Source organism: Anguilla anguilla, chromosome 7 (assembly GCF_013347855.1).
Source record: "Anguilla anguilla isolate fAngAng1 chromosome 7, fAngAng1.pri, whole genome shotgun sequence".
Lineage (NCBI taxonomy): Eukaryota > Metazoa > Chordata > Actinopteri > Anguilliformes > Anguillidae > Anguilla > Anguilla anguilla.
The window spans coordinates 46,894,033-46,910,483 of NC_049207.1; the positions used below are offsets into that span (position 1 = coordinate 46,894,033).

At 46.7% G+C, this 16,451-nt stretch overlaps 1 protein-coding gene and 1 long non-coding RNA gene across 4 annotated transcripts in view; one reads left to right on the forward strand and one right to left on the reverse strand.

Moving 5' to 3' along the window:
* LOC118231936 (protein shisa-like-1a) overlaps positions 1–11,042 on the reverse strand; it is a 42,657-nt gene extending 31,615 nt beyond the window's left edge. Inside the window, exon 1 of one of the 2 annotated variants that reach the window (XM_035426338.1) lies at positions 10,740–11,039. The gene's annotated coding sequence lies outside the window, so the exon portion shown is untranslated. Of the gene's footprint in view, positions 1–10,739 lie in introns of both variants that reach the window. The other variant, XM_035426337.1, reaches the window with a different exon arrangement.
* The window catches only part of LOC118231937, a 131,743-nt gene that overhangs the window by 42,286 nt on the left and 73,006 nt on the right, over positions 1–16,451 (forward strand). The gene's annotated exons all lie outside the window — the stretch shown is intronic.

Below are 16,451 nucleotides of genomic sequence, written 5' to 3' on the forward strand. Positions count from 1 at the left end.
CTGTTGCTGCCCACTGAGGGAGGTTAACAGGAAACGCAGATGATAGGATTTGGCACTGGGCCTAATGTTACTTTGTATTTTCTTGGGGGGGGGGGGGGTAGTTGTTTTTGGGTGGGTAAAATTGCCTGTTTAATTTTTGTTGTTATTGTTCATGGTCCTGTAGAAAAAGAATGTGATATTGAACAACACTCCACGTCTGCTTTTCATTCGCTCGCGTTTGGGGGAAATTGTTGGAAATAGGCCAATTCCTAATATGATCAAAATTCAGTATTCAAACTTAACGTTGAATTATTTAAATAGTACTTTTTCAATTATTCAGAACTTGTAGTCTTTACTTTTCCTGCGCTTCTGCTGGACTTCTCGTTGGCCCTAATGGCTCTTTCGTCCCCCAAGGGGAAGACTTTTAGATCAAGCTGACTGTTTTCACGCAGAGATATAAATTCACACTCTGCAACAGGGTTTTTCTAATGAGACTCACATCAGATTTTTTTTTTTTTTTTTTTTTTAAGAGAGAAAAAAAGTGGAATTCATTAAATGGCCGTTGAGCTGGGAGTGAAATAGCGGTGGAGATTAATTACAGGGCTCTTAAAAGGTTTATGTCCACCTCTCTCAGAAGCTCTTGTCGCGATGCTACAGGGCCGAGCTCCTCATTACTCTGCACCAGTACCTGAGGCCAGGCATAACTTTTAAGACAGGTCCTTCACCTTGTCCGCTGACTGTAAAGCAAAAGCCATCAAAGAAATGCCGTCGGAGTCAGGAGAGACTCCTGACATTTGTCTCTTACAAGCCAGACCATAATAAAAAAAATAAATAAACACTCAAATGTCATTTTATTAAAGAACACTGACCCTGACTTTTGGAACTCTGTGGTTATGAAACCTCCCTCTAGCCATAGCGGCGTCAACAGCGGACTGGGTTCTCATGGTTACGGCCTGCTGAGGTCTTAGAGCAGTGATTTTCTCTGAGAGTGTCCTGCCTATTGTCAAGCAGGGGTGGTTAGAAATGCTGTCCTGGAACAAAACAAGTATCATTGCTTGGAATCAGTCCGTTTTGTGTAATTATGACACAGAAACCATTGGCACATCGGAGCCCAATAACACAGAGTTTCAGTCCTCAGGTACTAAAAGGTGCTTCGTATTTTAGAGGTGCTGTGTCGTTCCACCTAATAAGATTGTAATAAGTGCGATGGCAGCTTGCAGAAAAGCAGCACCTGTAACTCCATATACAATCAAGAGTACCAAGCTGATAGTGACAATGCACTGGCAGTCACAATACATTTAGTGGTACAAAAACACACCATATAAAATTAACTTGCCGATGGATTGATTGGCTTTGACTGTTTTTGCTAATTTGGTGAGAATTTATGAAATCAAACATGACCAAAACAAAACCGCTCCACTTGACGGATTTATGCTAATAGAAAATTGGGACGAGCAAAGCAATATCTATTTGAGGAGCGTGCAAACATACTGTAAATGTTTGTACAGCAACATACTCTAAAGTAAGACATAAATGCAAATTTAGGCTGGCTTGTATATGCGTGCCTGTGTGACAAACCTGCCTGTTACAGATGCCGTGTAGCCAGTGAATTTTGGGAATCCCTTAGATTGCTGCTCTGATTTGATTTGCTGTCTGTTCATTCCAGAGACTCTAGGGGGGTTGTCCTGTAATGGTTTATATTGCAGAAGGCCAGCATATGGAATACCTCGCTCTTATCTTGGAGGGTTCTTGGAGGAGGGCCATCGATCTGGTTTTTGAAGCCTCGCTGCGCTGCTGATGTTCTGTGCTCCCCGAGCCTGTGATTCACTGCAGCTGAGCTACTGTTCTCTGTCTCCTGAGTAAACTGCAGAGCTTTTTCTCTTTTTCTGGGTGCCTCCTAAGCAGAACCAGCAAGCTGCACTACAGCCTTTAAAAAAAAAAAAAAAAAAAAAAAAAAAAAAGCATACAACCCCTGACTCCAGCCATAATACTGCAGTAATCCAAATTATCTTTTTCAAAATTTAATATCCTATTCCAGTTACTAAGCCGGGATGCTGTCGTGTTCACTGAATGGGAAAGACATACTGAAGCCATACACCACTGCTGAGATGCTTGGAAAGGCTACATTTGTATTTATGCATTGAATTACTATGTGTATTTACCCAGAATGATGTACAACTGGGTCAGCCAAACAGAAATCTGGATGGCAATTGGCGGATGCTTTCTGGCCATTCTTCCCAGATCCCTGTGAGAATTGCCAGGAAGTAGTCAGAGAGCATCCACCAATAATCAGGGCTGCTGGCTGTTACAGTGTACACCCTGATTGGTGGAGCTCCACTCTGTTTTGTTTTGTTTTTTTATAGGTGATGTCACTACCATCCTATCCCTGATTCATTATCACAGTGGGGAACCATTGTAATTATATGCTTCTATTTTCCCCACGTTCAAGAGAATGCAATAAGAGGGCTATGATAATACTGACCATAATTCATATTCATGTATTACTTATTTGCAGCCACGGGATTCACTGCTTACCAAAACAAACACTGTGCTGGTTTTAAATACAGCCTCAGGCTCATGAGATTTAGTGCACACGCAGAAACTAGGATACTGTGTGTATGATTATTCTAGCATTATTATGCTTTCACTCTGTGTGGGGGAGAAGCACGGTATAACAGAGCTAATAGAAAGTGTAAATTAAGTCCCCAGCTGATCCAAAACTTTATATGAGAGTGGATATGGAGCCTTATTATTTACACAAGATAAGATGAATATCACAGAGCAGAACTGTGAACCCCACCAATCAAAATCCTGTTAGATTTATTTAGATTAATCTGGGGTGTGCACATCGGTCTCTCATAAATGAGACAGAGGCCCAGTCTGTTTGGGGAAATGCATCGGAATGTAATGCTTTTCCTCAACTGAGCAATGTTGTGTGATGACTTTTCGATGAATCAACTACGCTTCAGTTGATTTCCTGAATTTAGTGAATTGAAACGGTGTTGTGACCGTCTCTGGTCCCGGGGTGGAGGTGGGGGGGACAGAGCAGAGGAACTCTTGGGCTCATTAATCTCACAGCTGCTGCTTTTGGGTCAGTGAAGGAAGCATGGGGGGTTTTCGAGAACGCAGGCTCCTGATTGGTCGATCCTTTTGACCGCCCTGCAAATCAGGTAATTGGAAGGTCACAGAGTGGGACTGGACTTGTGCGGCAGGGCTATCAACCATGACTAAACAAAAATAAAAAAGGGTCCCCAAAAAAAAAAAAAAATAAGAACTGGGTTTTCTGGGCAGGAATCCAGGCTCAGCTGGTTGTCCACAGAGGTGCCTAAACACCACTGTCCTCAGCCTGTCTGAAAAAAGTTCTTCAGCTCTCCAAGGTCCGATGCAAGATTGTTTTGCCGGGCCAGAGAGGATAAGCTAAAGTTAGCGTTTAGTTTGAGATAATTTGAGGCATTTCAGTTTGCTGTGAGCTGGAACTGGATGGATCACCAGAAGGTTAGTTTGGGTAGAGCAGTGGCACTGGGGAGATACTGAACCCCATTTCACCTGCATGTGCACCCCAGGTACGCGCACAGATAATACATCAAACGCAAACGCCAAATCGCCTCAGATAAAGGTTATTACAGCACTGTCAGTACTCACAAAATGTTCGTTTTTCAGAGAATATTTGTTGTATTTCTTGCCAGAGACTGATGTTTTTGAATAATAAAACATAGAAATATGACAAAAGTATCTTTTTCTTAATGCCAGACTTTCTTTCCTTTCTAATGTTTTATTATCGGCTTTAGTTTCCTAACATCATTAATAAATCAGCTTGAAACAGTAGAATGCCAAATAACTTCCAATAATATATAACTGCATACCAAATGTGATCTCGCAGTATGATTTGTGTTATTGCCTATTTAAAAAAAAAAAAAAAACTTTGAACCTAAAATGATTCCATTTATTTTTTTTTTGCGGTTGAGGAAATTATTCGTATTATTTGAAATCGGAACTTTTGACCATCTTTGTTCCATTGCCAGTGGCAATCAGTGTCTCTAGTCACCTTGATTAGGTCCTTTTATCGAGTCAGAGTCTGCGGTGTGGTCAGTGTCTCTCTCCTGCTGAGGCAGCTGGGAGCACTGATTATGTCAGTTATAATATGGTCAGTAACCCTTTGAAGAGCAGTTTTTTTTTGTTTTTTTTTTTGCAAAATTTTGAGACAGTGTTCTAGAACTGCTTTCAATTACCAGTATGGACTGTTACATCAGCATTAGAATGTTCAGTTAAGAACTTTCTAATCATATATTTGCGATCCTACACCTCCTGAACGGCTAATTGGCTCAAGGCTGCAGCCATGTTGCCTCCCATTTGCCAGCTCGTCTGGCAGTTACAGTATGCCATCGCACGCTTGCTGATCGTACAGTATAACAGGGCTCGTATTTTTAGAAGGCACTCCTCTGTCAAGGAAGCGACAGCAGCCTTTGGTTCCAGCGGTTCCCTGCCTGTGCTTTTTTAAATCATCAAAGCCTGTCGTTGCTTCGGTGCTGTACATCACTACCGGAGCAAGCCTCTGATCAGCGTGCACTGCTGTCACCCCACAGTCAATCTGAGGCTCCGTTCTAACGAGCCGTTTGGCACAGACTGCCACACCTTTATTTTGGGGGGGGGGGGGCAGGGGGGATGTGGGGGAATCTGCAGCCCAGGTCCTGGAGAACTGCAGGGCCTTCTTCTACTTGTGATTGCTCAGAACTTAATTGATCAATTAACGCACTTGTTTACACGGCTATCTCAACATCGCCTTTTTATCTTGAGTGTAAACGGGTTGCTGATTTGGGATGAAAAACAAAAGTCAGCAGACCCTGCAGCTGTCCCAAGCCAGGGTTGGGGACCCCAACAGACCCTGCGGCTCTCCAGGGCCAGGGTTGCGCAACCAAGGGTTATGGACACCCTTCCCAACCTGACTCAGCTGCTACTCATTTGATGCGCAACAAGCCTTTTTTCCCCTCATCACCTGCCACGTGACCTTTGACCCCTGACACTGCATCACATGACCAAAGCAATACAAGCAGCATGTCAAAGTGATCCCCCTTAATACAAACACGAATCATTTTATCAGCAGAAAAATTATGACCCAAATTAAAGAGTACCAAAAATCGAAGAGCAGAGATGTTTAAAAGGCAACGGTCCATATCAAAGTACAAGCTGTGCATCTCAAGTTAGACGTTTAATACTAAATGAATGGCTTCCAGGAGTTCCCCCCGAGGCTGATTTTGAAGCAGACATTGCACACAGAGCAAGGAACTGTGTCTACATAATAAGCAAAAAAAAAAAAAAAAACCCTCTTTCCAGGAATTGTGTTTCAGAGATGTCATTAGGTGGCGAATCATTAAACTGTGGACGAGACTAATTAAACCATGTGTATGTCCTCGGAGAACAAAGACAATGGCATGGGTTCCCTCAGAAGAAAGTAGGATATTCATACTGTTCTGTATGAGCATTATGATCCTTGGTTGCCACAGTATTACATTTTTCAATTCAAATCAATTGTAGAATTGGGGTGGTGCTCGTTTCCATGAAGTGTAATGACTGAAAAATAGATTTCTTTTTTTTATTTTCACTGTAAATAAAGCCATATCACAACCAGCGGAGAAATGTAATAGAAACAATGGAAGAATCATAACTTATTTGTGTCTCCCTCCAGTTTTATACGTTCATGCTGGTTATTCACGCAAGGCAGCGAATGTCTTTGTGTGTGATGATAAAGCATAATGATAACAGAGTATATGAATGCTTCTTATTGATAAAAAAAAAATGTGCTGGTGGAATGTAATGAAAGCTCAATTGTTTCTACTTCAGGGTCAAGGAAACTCATCTGATGCATCACCAGAGTGCTTTTAGAGCGCTTTGCTGCTCTGTATCTTCATTGTATCAATCAATACAAATATATATATATATATAGTGTGTGTGTGTGTGTATATATATATTTTTTTTAGTTTTTTTACTGGTTTTCTCCACTTTGTTATTGCTTGTTCACCTTTATATCTCCCTTCCCCCAACTTTGTGGAAATGGCAAAAGTAATTTCACTGTTTCCTGAGCCATCTCAGATTTACAGGGTATTGGAAGGTTTTATTTGGGTGTTTTTATTACCCAGCTATTGGAACGGCGTGTGCAATCCTCAGCCCCTTCCCTGGGACCCCCCGGGTAGCCTAGTTTCTGTTCCAGCCATCGGCGTGACCATTTAAGGTACCTGAGAATACGCGAATGAAGTGCTTCAGCGGTTATTGTAACACTTTTGCTTCGAACAAGAAGAACCGCTTTCGACATACGAGGCGTACTTAATTCACGGACTGCGGGTCAATGAACAGTTCATTTGAAATTGGCACTGGACATTTCAGCTGAACAAAAAAAAAAACATTTAAAAACACCCAGCATTCAATGGGGCCCTGCTGTGAGCAGAGTGGAAGGGTCCGCTTGGCTAAAGCCCAGGTCATCTCTCATGACCCTGGAGAAATTTCTGCCCTTATAAATCCCACTCACTGATTATTGCAGCTTCTGGAAAGATATCTGAAGCCTCCACTAGAATGTGTGCGGCTGTGTGGAAGCATGTTGTGTCTCATAGCACTGTGCTGCAGATGATAACCTGTTAGGTGGGACGTGATGTACAGTAGTGGCCGTGTCAAAGGCAGGTTCTAGCCGTACAGACAGGCTCTGTGCCGTCGTTCGTTTGTCTGTCAGTTTGTTTGTGGCTCCCTACTGGCTTACAGTGCGTACACTCATTTCAGTGAGGTTTTCCAACTGAAATCTGGGGATTTTCCTGTCTGAACCAGTCAGCCTCCCCTCCCCTCCCCTCCCCTCCCCGGCACAAAGGGGCTTAGACACAGCCGACTTGAAACACACACGCTTCTGGACACTGAACACACGCTTCTGGACACTGAACACACGCTTCTGGACACTGAACACACGCTTCTGGACACTGAACACACACGCTTCTGGACACTGAACACACACGCTTCTGGATACTGAACACACACACTTCTGGACACTGAACACACACGCTTCTGGACACTGAACCCACACGCTTCTGGACACTCGCGAGTTCCTTCCGGATTTTTCCATGGAATTATGAAGGCCATCCCGTGTCAGTGCCCCGAACATGGCGGTGAGACAGAGACGCCTGCGCTGTCCCTGCAGACCCCCTTCGGCCCGCGAGTCTTCCTCAGTGAACTCCGCGGCGCGTTCGTTAGAAAAGTTCTTTCCCGCTGCCTAATAGCGAGAATCGTTTTTGGTTTTCTCCTCTCACGTTCGGCCGTCCCCGGGTCCATTAGAGATTTATGGGCCCTGCCTCAGCCATTAAGCAAATAGAGGCGACAGTGTTTGCGCTGATAAGGCCCGGGTGCCTTTGTCTCCATGGTTTCGCAGTAAAAGAGAAACATCGCACTCTCCGGGCGGAATCAGGCGTTATCTCAACGCCACCGTGATGACGTTTGAGCTAAATTGCATTTAAAAGTCTTGAAACCCAACCTAATTTCCGCCTCGCTTTGATCAAAATCGAACATTTTTCACCTAATTTTAACTTCAGCAAATACGGCCGGTGAGTGTTAGTTTTTATACTTTAGTTTTTCCTTCGCAAACACTGGCTGGAGAGCTGCGGGGCTGGCTAAATTGCGCTCCCGGGGGGGAGAGAGAGAGCCGACGGCTCCGTTTTAATTACAAGTCACGGTTACAAGAAAATGGTGATTGAATCCAGCTCTCCGGCTTTGATCCAAGTAATTTAGACATTTATCAAATATTTAAAAAATCTTTCCCTTTGTTCGAAGGGCTCCCGCTCCCGTGTTGTCTTTGTGCTCCTGTAAAAAAATCTATTGTCCGGGGCACAAAGGGACCAATTTTCTTTCGTACCTTTTTTGTGAGCGAGTCTCTTGTGGAGCGCGTGCGTATCGGCTTCTGGCCCGATCAATGCGCGATAACGCGGAGCCCCTCGGTAGTCTCTCATTTATGCAGGCGCCACGGCGCGCGAGACGCGCCAGATGATTATCTCTGCTTTGCAAACCGTGCAGGGGGACGGCGTTGGCTTAGTTCGCCCTAGCGCGCCTGTTTCCCTTCCTCAGATCGAGCCTTCAGATCCCCGCGTGTGCCGCACGCAGTCAAATTTGAGCGAGCCCGTTCGGCTCACGCTGTTTTGCCAGCCGAACTGCATTTTTTTCACTTTAGGGGGTGATTAAAGCCAGGGTCTAAATTTGGATTTGCTATGAATCAAACGTAGACAGCGTGATAGCAGCCCCAGAAGAACAGAGGAAGTGAGCGTTGCCAAACAAGTGCAGGGAACGCAGGAAACTGTTTGCTTCCGGAGCCGGAATGGCTGCACGGGTCGCCATGCGCTTTACAGTTGAAAGGTGGCAGGCCCACCTCGACCGTTAAAAACACGCAGAGCCCGTCTAAGTGATGCGCGGCTTGTCGTTCTGTGCCAGAACTCTCACCAGAAACCATCTGGGTTGAACAGGCGGAGGTTTATTAAGCTCTTTATACTGGGATTTTATTAGACGGCTATATTTAGACAACTGGCTTGGGAACGTTCCCAGGACACCAGCGAGAACCCCTGACCCTTTTCCGACGAGGGACATCTCCGATGCCCGCAGTTTGTCACGGCCCCGGTTTCCGCCTCGTCCAAAAGAAGGCATCTCCCACAGCACAGTGTCCCTATCGTGATGGCACTGGGGCACTGGGGTGCTGGGTCTTTTCCGCATTCCTGGAATATGTCGTCCGGTCTTCCGGAAGGCCAAAACAAGCAGCCACCAAAATACAGTCAGACTCAAAAGCCTCTTCTGCCACCACAAAGCTTAGCGGTCGCTGTGATATTCTATCTTTATATTATGTCTGTCAAGTATAACTGGTTCTTGGACTTGGTTCATCAACACATTCAGAGTTTAATAGAGGAACGTTCTTTGTTGTCAGTCCAGTAAATCTCACAAAATGAGCGGCGGCGTTAGAAGGTAACTGGTCTGTGACTGCAGGAGCACTAAGGACGGGTTCGATGCACCGGCACCCTCCTCTGTTGCTAAGGTGAATAGGTAGGAAATGTTTTAGGCTTTTAAGCTCCTCACGAACGCTCGGATTGACTAGGCTCCTCGGTCCAGCTGCGCAATCGCTTACGTCCTTTCGTTCAAACTGAAATCGGTTTCCTCCAGAGGATTATTGTCCAGTTATTATTTTGCACGTGACGCACGGAACGCGTTTCATTTTTGTGGAGAAAAGGAAACTCGATGAACAGATTGTGCTCAGAAGAGAGAAACTCTCTTTATTCTACCGTGTGTCATTAAGCTTTACACGCGACCGTGTCACATGGCACCTTACGGTCGGAAGCGTTAGCGTAACGCTGGAAAAAACAACAGCGGCGGCAACGTTTGTGTTTGTAATGAGGGAGGTGACCCGGAATCACGCTCAGCCCCGCAAATCCCGTCTGGCCTTTCATCCGTGAAACCACCGCTCCACAGCCTTTCCGCGCGAGCGTAAACCTCCCTATCCCCCCCCCCCCCCCCCCCTCCACCCCGCCCCCTGCTGTCAATCAAGCTGGCGTTCGACGGCGCGGCGCGCTTCCCAGCTGACGGGCGCATCGCGGCGTCTCTTCGCGCCTTCGCGGTTTAATTAAAGTCGATCCGTTCCGAGTCGCGGCGACGGGGGCGCGAAAACTCGGGAGGAGTTTCCTCCAGGGGGCAAACTTCGCGGCTCATCGAGTCGCCGCCGCCTCGGCGCGCGAGAGAATGCAATAACGACGAGGCGAGGGGGTGGGGGGTGGGGGGTGGGGGGGGGGATACTGTTTCGTCAGCCGGCGTGTCAATACGTTCTAAGGTCTGATAACGGGGTGGAGCGGTGATCCATCACAACCCGCCGATGGCCCTTTTGCCCTCTGCGGAGTTTAGCGCTGAACACGCGCGGCGGCAAACGAGGCTAACACGCTCGCTGTATGACGGACAAACTAGGGAGGGGGGGGTGGTCCCCCACCTGTCACTCACCTGTGCCCCCCCCCCCCCCGCCCTTCCTCTCAGACCATCCATGGACAGTAAAGTGTAAACAAAAAAACGATTCATTCAACAAAAACGAAGCTGACCGGGTTAACCGTCGTCAAGGACGACAGTCGTATCGATCCGCTTTCGTTCGGCGCGCTCCTGACTGTTAGATAGCGTTTACTACGTGAAACATCAAGCAGCCCGCCACCCCCCGCAGCGTGCAGAATTGAAACACCCCGTGGGGAAGGAGGTGGTGGGGGGGGGTGTCATTATTTTATTTCAGCGCCCCCTTCCATGTGCTACTCTCAGCGCTCCAAGTTCCCGTTTCCAAGTTACGGCAGCACCTGCCAGCCTGGCGTAATTAGCGCCCGCGTGAGAGTAGCGGGAATTCGGAGACCTTCCCTAACGCATCGCGGGCGCACCGCCGGTGCCCGTCACAGGGGTTCACCCACATCTCACGCACAACGCAGTCAAAGCCCCCACATCCCCGCGCAACCAGCGAGATCCCAGATCTCAAACCTCAAATCTCCGGAGAACCACGTCTCCTTCCTGCCAATCACAAGTTTCATTTCTGTGCTAGTCCCCACCCACCCCCCTACATAAACAAAATAATATTAACGAAAAACAAAAGAAGAGTAAAAACTTTTAATCATAAAAAAAAGATTTAATAATCATAGGTAAGAAGTAAATATTTGACTCTTCTTTTGTGAAACACATAAAATAGCAAAAGAATAGCATAAAATAAAATAAAATAGCAAGCGTTGTGGACTCACCCCTCTCCTGCTTGGTTGCTCGGCGGGGGGTGGTTCTCTGTTTTCGGTCAGTTTCTCCTCTCTTCTTTCATGTTCACCCCTCTCCTGTCACGGCCGAGCGTTGTCACGGAGCGCATCCTGCTCCCTTCTGGCTGACAGAGAAAGAAACAAACACCTCCTGAGCGAAAAAAGAGAGGCGAAGAGACAGAGTGAGAGAGAGGAAAAAAAAGAACAGACAATGGAGGAGAGGAAGGTACTTATGAGTCTTTCCTCTCCGTATCCGAGCGGTTCGCTACTGAAGTGGGAGAGAGAGAGAGGGAGAGAGAGAGAGAGAGAGAGAGAGCACAGGCGAGGGAGGGGGGGAGGGAGGGGAAGTGAGAGACAGAAAGAGAGAAGTGAAGGTGGGTGCGTGCAAGCGGGTGAGTTAGTGTGTGTGTGTGTGTGTGTGTGTGTGTGCGTGCGTGCGTGTGTGTGTGTGTAAGACTGTGTGTGTCTCTGGCTCTGTCTCTGGATGGTCTCCAGTAACAGCAGGCTGAGGGTCAGTACAGTGGCTGCTGTGCTGGTGAGAGATCTTCAGTGTCAGGTGATTTTTTTTTACTGCTGGACAGCCTCCGATAATTCCCTCCACCCCTACATACACACTTACATTCACACACACACACACACACATACACACTCACACAGACTCACATGCACACACTCTCATTCACATACACACACACTCACATAAACACACACTTACACACTCACACATGCGCACTTACACACACAAGCACACACACTGTATTTTTCTCCCTCATACACATACATTTTCTTTTAATTTTTTTTCAAACCAAAGTTTAAACAAGAACATCAAACGGCATCGCAACTCACGTCGGAGACGTTTTACACTACATCTACACACACACACCCACACCTGCACACGCACAGGAAACACTGTGTCCCTCTGACAGAACAAAACTCCCCACCTCTGTCACAGGGGACACACACCCACCAGCTCTGACCTTTAACCTTTTAACTGGGCAGTGTCACACGTGACGTGATCACAGATGGACCCGCTGTGATCGCGGCGGGTGGTCCTGGCACCACGGCGGCAACGGTATCCAAGTCATCTTCATACAATGCATTGCATGTGACGCCGTAGCCAAGGGCGACGAGAGCACGTCTCTCATCGCGCACGTCCGACCTGAAAGGGCTGTTTCATAACAGTGAACGCCGTCGGGGAGAGAGGTCATTTAGATGTTATGTCAACAACAGACACGTTCAGCCAGTCGTGTTCCCATTCCCAACAGAGGCTTTGGAGGTTTTCATATTGCAAAACGTGGCAAGCGATGCAAGTGATTTTTTAAATTGTATGTAAAGTGGTTGTTACTAATATGCTGTCTTGCCCATTTAAAAAATATTTTTCCGCTTTAATGGACAGGACAGTGCAGAGAGACAGGAAGAATGGGGAGCGTAGTACACGCGGTCGGATTCAAACCACCAACGTCGCCCTCCCCCCCTTTGAAGAACATCAGTGTTCTACAGGCTAAGGCACAAGACACCCCCGCTCTCTTGCACTTAATTAATTTTTAATTATGTCCGTTTTAAGTAACGCTTGTGACATAGGCATGAAGTAACTGCAACTGGATGGTCTCTGGAGACATCAAACTCAATGAAAACCCAAATGAAGCTTGAACGGGCTGAGTTGTATTTTTTACTGACATGTTTCAGTTTACTGAGATTGGCAGAAGATCTAGTGCACATAATGGTTTTTTTTTTCTTTCCCTGAATTGAACAATTGGCAGAAAAAAAAAAATGCAATAAGAGTCTGAAAGGAAGAATTGGCGCCGCGTTCGACGCAGACCGATACACGTGAGAATAGGGAAGCTTTCAGAGCAGAATAAAAGCGGGGAGGACCGTGCGGAATTGCCATTAGCGCAGTTCAGTCGGCAGGCGTGAGACGCGCGCGGGCAGCGCTATTGATGTGTAGGCAGAAAGCGGAGCCGTAATGGAGGGTCACGTGCCTGGAACACCTACTCCCTTTCAGGGAGGGAGAGGGAGCGGGAGAGCGACCGTTTGATGTGTGTGATCCGCTCACGCTGAGGATTGTGGGTAGAATTCTTTGTCTTTTTTTATCCTCCCTCCGCTGATACGGGTGTTCCATATCCCAGGTGAGGAGAGAGAGAGAGAGAGAGAGAGAGAGAGAGAGAGAGACCCTCTCACCCTGAGGATTATGGGTAGAATCTTTTTTTTTTTTTTCATTCTTTATTGTTTTTATCCTCCCTGCTGATAAGCTGATATGCACATTCCACCCCAGGTGAACATTTTAAGAGGGGAACGTGTCATTGGAGGAACAGAGGTAAAGGTCAGCCGTGTCAGTCACAGGTAAGAAGAAGGAAAAGCACAAGAGGAAAAAGAGGGAGTAACTGTCGAGTGGGAGAGAACACGGAGCCCTGCTGACAGGAAACACTCAGAGAGAAAGAGAGAGAGCAAGGGAGAGAGGGAGAGGGAGAGAGAGAGAGGGAGAGAGAGGAGGGGGAGGGAAAAGGAGTGAGAGACAGGGATAGAGATAGAAAGAGGTGGAAAAAAAAACATTTCAGCATTGATGTAGGCAGCCAGGGAATGTAATATGTGATATGTTTGGCCTGGCGAGCTGTGTGGCTACTTACTGATAAAGCCTCAGCGCTGATATCGAAGCCGCACAACTCCATTCCTGGAGGACGAGTCTGCGTCCTCTCCCCTCTAACCAATCATTCGGCCTTCCTTTCTGAGCTGTGTGCTCCAATGCCGTTTCCTTCCTGTGCTGAACCACGGAAACTGGTTTTTCCATAAAAGATGCAAGTGCAGTCTGCAGCTCATGTTCTCGTGACTTTATCCAAAGCTGCAGGTCAAATAAATTATTTGGGCTAAGTAAATCATTAACGGCAGAAGTCGGTACGCTGGCACGCGCACGTCAACTGTACAGTGCGTCTTATTCACACATTCATGAGCAGTGTGAAGGAAAATGTTCGACCCGTACGCAGTATTTCTAAAAGCAGTCTGACCTCAAGGAAGGTTTAGTTTGAGGACACCTGAGTGTGTTAGCGAAGCCGAAATGGACTCCTGATTAAAAGTGACAAGCACACGACACACACGGGCCTTTGTCTTAGTACTGCTACCACGGTGACATTGAAAACAACCGCAGCTTCGCTACGTTCGCGCTCCCGAACAAAGTTGTGATCTCTGGTGTCATTTTGATCCAAAGTTGTTCTTCGGTCTTTCGCCGTAATACTCTGTGGCTCTCAGACCTGTCCAAAAAATATCTCCTAGGCGACGGGTTCGCCTGGCAGGCGAACCCGTCTTTTTTTTATTATTTTGTGTTCTTTTTTCTTGGCAAGTGCTCAGAGCGTCATGTTAGGAAAGCGCTTTAAAAAGTAAAGTTTAATATAATCGTTATTATTTGCCGTGGCCATATGGTGCGAACGCGCAGTCCTACCGCACGCGCTACGGAAAGTCAGCCAAGTGTCGCCTCAGAGAACCGTGCGCTTTTCATAGCAGTTCTTCGTTTTCAAACCGGCTTTTCGAAAGATTTTACGTCGTCTTCCGCATAATATACTTTTATTATCGCAATTATAATTTATCATGTAGAGCAAAACTTGCTGGAAAACATGGGAGCCAATTGCAGTTTACTCCCCTGAGGTGATCAGAGATAAGCTCATCTACCACCTAATCAAGTCACATTCTCTCCCTTGCGGTACCTTTGTGTGATATCATCTACCCCCTACCTCAGTCTTATTCCCCCATACCTTGTTTCTTCCCCCCCATGTCTGATCAACTAATAATCACCCCCCCCCCCCCCCCCCCCCCCCGCCAGGGTATAAGTATTGACATTCTCTCTGATTGGTTGGATTTTGTTCATCTGTGTTTGGGGAACCGACCCACTATTTCCTTTACTATATTAAACAACCTATTTTAAAACTAAGAGATGCCTGCATTTATTATTTTCATTATAAATGTACGATGGAGAAAATTGAACTCTTTTAAAAATTCCACAATACTTCTGTTTCATTTGGAACGTGTATTTTTGGGAGCATGATATTTGGAAATATGGAGGTGAAGGTAAGGAGATGCATGGGCTGGACTTACAGGGTGCTCTGTTGAATGTGAGACAGTATCCAACACAGAAGGGACTTTGAGTCTTTGGGAATAAGGGCTAAGCTCCTGAGCTCAATCGGAAAGCCAGAGCATGTAAAGAAATCTTATTTTCAGGAGGCTCGCTCTACTTTACCCTGAAAGTACAGAGACAGTGACTGCGGCTTGACCCTTTTTTGTCGCTTTCTTCCGCGGCTGTCTTTCTGTAGCTAATTTTTTTTTTTTTTTTCATAATTAATTTATTTATTTATTTTTGGTTTTCCGATTTGAAGGGGACACCATGAATCATTCACAGGCCGTCCCAGTCGTGTGTAATGCGGGGAGAAGTATATCGTCTCCGTGACAACCCCTCCCCAGAGTGGGGTACAGTGAGAGAGAGCTGGTGGAGCACTGGGGAGAGGTTACTGGGAGAACATTGACAGGGCGGGGTGTTTGTTCACCAGAGGCTGAGGCTTCAGACCCGCCAGTGGAGGTGGGGGATGTTTTTCTGGGGGGGGGGGAGGAGGGGGGCTCTCACCGTGAGCGAAGCAGCCGCCTGTCAGATCCATCCTCCTGGGACTCCTGCCACCCTCAACCCGGGCGAGGTGTTAAGTGCACCAGTGCGGTATGAAGCGTGCTGTTCCTGCCGGCGCTCTCTTCATTCATTGTGTTCTGTTGGTTCCCCCCCCCCCCACCATCCCCACCCCCACCCCCACCCCCCACCCCCCAACTCCACCCCATTAGTTTTACGTTTCTTTCTGCCTCCCCCTTGAGGGCGTGTGTGTTCTTCCTGGCGGTGTGCTAAGCGTGTCTTATCCTTGTCTGACTCACTCCTTTCGTACGCGCAGTAAAACTTTTGGCATTCGACCTTTCCTATCTTTCTTGATTCCCCCCCCCCCCCCCCCCCCCCCCCCCAGTTGTCCTGTTGACCTGTACGGGTGGCTGGTGATTCTGTTTCAGTAAAAAGCCCTTATAAAAAAAGAAAATGTAATCAGATTGAATTACATTGGATGCGTTGATCCCTTTTGGACTCCCGTAAACTCTGTTTAAGAGTGCTATCAGCGCTGTGCAGATATTGTGGTTTGTTCCTTGTCCCTTCCCCTATATAGTGAAAATATCTCATAAAAAAAGTTCTAAAGAAGTTTCTTCTTCGTCTCTGCTGTAGATTGATCGCAGCCGATAGATTCTTTATCTTCTCTCTGGAGGTTAACCGCCATTTTTATTTGTCCACAGCCAGTATGGCTGATTCCTGTGTTTTGCTGGATTTATTTTTTATGCAGCCGTAAGTTAAGGTAATTGAGAACATGTGATGTGCGTGCTTCCCTAATTTTTGCCTTTGATTAACTCAGAATACACATTTGGCTCATTGGCATTTGATTTTTTTAGCTTTTGTTTCCTCTAATGCAGATGTTACTTGTCACAAACATGGGGTTCTCAATTACAAAAATTAAAGACTGCCTGTCAATCAGCACTTAATCAGTCCGGTGTGTGTACTGTAATGGGGAACCTCGTTACTGAAGGTCCAGTGTACATGCTCAGTCAGGTGTGTGTACTGTAATGGGGAACCTCGTTACTGAAGGTCCAGCGTACATGCTCAGTCAGGTGTGTGTTCTGTAATGGAGATGGGGTGGCTGAGTGGCC